This window comes from Colossoma macropomum, unplaced genomic scaffold, assembly GCF_904425465.1.
Source record: "Colossoma macropomum unplaced genomic scaffold, Colossoma_macropomum, whole genome shotgun sequence".
In the NCBI taxonomy this organism is placed as follows: domain Eukaryota; kingdom Metazoa; phylum Chordata; class Actinopteri; order Characiformes; family Serrasalmidae; genus Colossoma; species Colossoma macropomum.
This window is the reverse complement of record NW_023494802.1, coordinates 31,916,106-31,920,532: the sequence shown is the minus strand read 5'-3', so window position 1 is coordinate 31,920,532 and position 4,427 is coordinate 31,916,106. Positions and strand designations below refer to the sequence as shown.

Genomic DNA, 4,427 nt, shown 5'->3' with positions numbered 1-4,427 from the left:
TAATTCTCTTTGCAAAATGTACATGTATTAAACTATTAGAGTTCTCAGAAATGGCTGATTTTAGTCTGAGTCACTCATTGCACGAAATGTACAAACAGTTCATTTATTGTAATGTATTTGCTTTAATTGATGCCAATACGCTCCTAATTCGAGCATTAGCAGGACTTGTAAAAGGAGAATATTGTCAACTAATCTGAGTTTACAGTGCGGGCAGCCATGATATCTGTTAGACTAGATGTGAGAGATGGGCGGCGCCCTTCTCAAGGGCAGTGTCACATCCCTCACAGAGACACTAAAGCCAAACCACAAAGGATTCTATATTAAAAGATTGTCCTCAAAGCCACACCTCCTTATAGCTGTATGTATAAATGAAGTTCACTCTAATCTCTCCATCACACTCTCAACTTCTCAAAACCTCCAACCATGAAGAAGCTGGTCACTCTGATGCTCGTCTACATGCTTTTCTCTGAAGGTACCAGTATTGAGTATCACATGCTTTATATTCAAATGCAGAGAGTTTTGTTTTTCAGAATGTTACATCTTTATTAAACATCCCTCTTCTATTTATAATCTACATTACATAGTTGTAATGTTGTGCAGAGTGTTAGTAGGAATATAAGCCTAAAACAAATAAACATTATCAGTACTAAAAAATGCAAAACATCATTAGACTTTTGAACATTTACTTTTAAAGAGCTCATCTTATTCTAGAACAGAACAGTCAGTAATAATCATAAATCATTTCAGAATGAAAAACTAAATGTTAGTTTTGTTACTTTATTTTTTTCTAGCTTTTCTCAGTCTTTGTGAAAAGGCTAGTCAAACATGCTTCTTTAAATTTGTTTGTTTAGATTTATGTTTCATTGTTTGTTTCTTTATCTGTGAAGCTTTACAGGCTTCTGCAGCTCTGAAGTGTTGCACAGGCGTTGGGAAAGCATGTGTGTCTATGGAGTGTTCTATACATAAAGATCGCTGCCTGTCCAAATACAGTAAGAAATGAAGCTCAACCTCATCTAAGACTCTCCAACACATGACTCACAGTCTCACAGCAGTAAAGTTTAAATCCACTTTAAGATGATGATCAGATTTAAAATGCAACATCAGCTTTCCAAAACAGTTTCAATATTAAAGAATGTCTGAAAAACACATATTCTGTGATACTGAGCTGAAATAGAGGCTGGATCATCTCTGAATTAATGAAATTCAAGAGCTCACATCCTCAAATATCTGCCTATTTGTAATTCATCAGAAAAAGTCTGTAAATGATCGTTACTAACACAGTAAATTTCAAATGTAATTGATGTAAACACTGAGCTGTATGAAAGTTGCATGTTGATGTTGCACCTTAAGTTCTGCAGAATCAGCTTCATAATGCTATTAATATTTTCATCACCAAATCTTCAGAAACATTAAGAATATGCTACCTGTTTCAGACACATCACCATAAGATACTTGCAAGATCTTCAAAATAGCAACAACTATACAGTAATTAAACTTCCAAGGGAAAAATCAGTGATGAAGGAAAAAACACATATATTTCACATCTAAAATGTAAAAACACATTTACAAGTAAACGCATGGGAATAATATGAAATGGTACGTAATCACATTTTTTCACATGCGAATGCATTTTCAGATGTTTTCATATGTGAGCATATTTTTTCAAGTAAGAGAACATTATCGCTTGTGACAACATTTATCAACATGTGATACTTTTTTCAAAAGTTTGTGAAAAATAATGTGAGATCTGATTATTCACATGTGAAATTCATGTGGTTTTAAAGTCGTAATATTTTAAAAATTAAGTCATAATATTTAGAGAAAAAAGGCATACAGTATGATATTTTGAGAATAAAGTCATAATATTTTGAGAATAAAGTTGTAAAATTTCAAAAATAAAGTCATAAAGTTACATGAATAAACTTGTGATATTTCATGGATAAAGTAGGCTAATTGTAGGGGGGCTGCCATAATGCATTGGGGTTGCTGTGCTGGTGAGGTCGAAGACACAGAGCACGCCGGAGTTCCACTCACTCCATCAGGATCGATCATTTTCATGATTATTCTCACTGTCTGCTGTGAAACTACATGCCCTCTTCGAATGGCACAGCCATCTACAAGGCTAACTGCCAGTAGCCATGTGGGCGGCCACTGCCTGCGATTCTCCTTTAATAAAACAGGCAGTTTCCTCCAAGTCCATCTGGTCGTTTCTCCCAAATAAACACAGTTTCCTGCACAGCCGTTCTCTATACTAATAACAGGCTGGTGCTGTTGAGCCAGGAGAGACAGGGAGACTGAGTATTTCTTTATGGGTGAAATCAATATGAAAGTATTTCATATAAAGTATATGAAACTCCACCAGCTCCTCAATGCTCATTTTAACATGAGGAGGTTGCTGCCTTCCCTTTGCAAAGACTTTGGCCACAATATTGTGACTTTTGTGTAATATCCCACTTTATTTGTAATTCTAAGACTTTATTCTTGACATATAATGACTTTATTGTCGAAACATTATGACCTTTTTTCTTGAAATATCATGCCATACAACCTTGCATCTTGTAATATTACAACTTTATTCTCAATGTCTATTTACACAGTAGACTGAAAATGCCATCATAGAATGGAGTAAATTCAGATTCATTTTTTTAGGGTTTTAATGTTCAATGAATATCTGTAAATGGTTTTCAGCTCTGTATCTTTCTCTCTCTCTCTCTCTCTCTCTCTCTCTCTCTCTCTCTCTCTCACAGAGGGAATGAGCAGCACAATTTCTAAAAAAACATGTACAACCAGTTTTGAGTGTGTTAGCAAAGGACATGAGTGCTGCAACACTGATCTGTGTAACAGTGCTGAGGGGGTTAAGCTGAGTCTCCTCATCATGCTGGTCCCTCTGATCTCCTCCATCCTCTTCATCTGAACCGTCTGCTGCTCCTCTCTCAGTGATTTATCTCTTACTGGAGTAACAGAAATATTGTAAATTTACTGTCTGGAAACAATTACGTAAATTTCCTACATTTAATTTCTCAGCTGTGCTCTCAGATAATATGTGATAAATGTTATAGATTAGAATAGATTGTACTGTAACTTCTGTAATGTCTGTGTATCAATAAACAGCATGAAGAGCCTTAGAGCTGAATAAATAAAATAACTTTCATCTGAAAGTGTCATTTTATTAGCAAACTGACTGAAATGAGTTTTTCTTGCACTTGTCACCATCATTAATTCATTGATAAAAAGTCTAATGTCCAAAGTACAGTGTTTAGGACTGTAAAAACTATACATACAGTAAATGACGTCTCACAGCTGTAAGTAAAATAATGCCTCATTTATAGCTACAAAAACAGCAATTATTATTACTATTATTATTAGTAGTAGTAGGAATCGTAGTAGTAGCAGTAGTAGGCTGGCCTGGGTAAGCACCCTACACTATATCAATAGTCCTTGGGCAGGACTCCTAACATCACCTTCACCTACCTGTTTAAAATGATCAAATTGTGACTTGCTCTGGACAAGAGCATCTGCCAAATGCCATGAATGTAAATATCTAAATATTCATGCAACTAGTTGCATGTTGTGAGTTGCCTGAAACAATTTTTTGCGACTTCACTGTTACACCAAGCAATTCAAAAACCAGTTCCATTTTGGTGTAGAATGTTATGGGCTCCACTCAAAATAAATGAATGAAAAAAAAAATACTAACTAAATAAATGAAAATAACGAAATAATAATAATAATAAAAAAAAACATTGCCCCTCACCAATAAGAAAATGACTTTTAATTATTAAAAAGGAACCCCTCCTCTGTTTAAATCTGTGTTTGTGTTTCTTGTATGCTTGTTATTTCTATTAATTGTTTATCCAATAATTTACTGTCCCTTTCTTGCAGTTACAGTGAACAAGCCAATGACCCAGGCAGGTCTTCAGTGGAAGAACAGAGTTGAAGTTCTCCAAGAGAGCATTGATGAGCTTCAGGCTGAAAATTCACTTCTAAAAAAGTTGGAAGTGCAAAAGGAAGGTTGGATCAGAACAGCAGCCTTTTGAATGTTGAGAGGTTTAGAAGACTAATCTACTTTAGTTAATTACTGATGTGTTAACCTTGAACCCTATTGAACCAAACATCTTGCTGGTGATCCATTCAGAGACTATTGCGATGTTAAGTCTTTTAAATCTGCCCCCTGGTGTGTGCATGTATGTTGGTCAGTAAAATGGATCAGCATGTGGAACTTTTGTGAGCTCCTGTAAGCTGCCATGTTTCTATCACCAAGATCAGCACCAGAATTGGTTTTACAGGAGTGCTCAAACATTTGAAGGGGGAGCTGAACCTACGGAAATATTTAAACACAGGGTGGGGGCAGGGAGAACAGTCACTAACCCGTACTGAGCCATAGTCTAGCTACATGCTAAAATCATGACAGAGAAAAAATGATATGA

The 4,427-nt window shown here is 35.6% G+C and overlaps 1 long non-coding RNA gene across 1 annotated transcript; it reads left to right on the top strand.

The window, feature by feature from the left end:
- Positions 1-404: 404 nt before the first annotated feature.
- On the top strand, positions 405-3,227 carry LOC118823083. Its single transcript, XR_005008498.1, has 3 exons — positions 405-472; positions 888-989; positions 2,748-3,227. It is a non-coding gene; the product is annotated as an uncharacterized LOC118823083 (long non-coding RNA).
- The last annotated feature ends 1,200 nt before the right edge of the window (positions 3,228-4,427 follow it).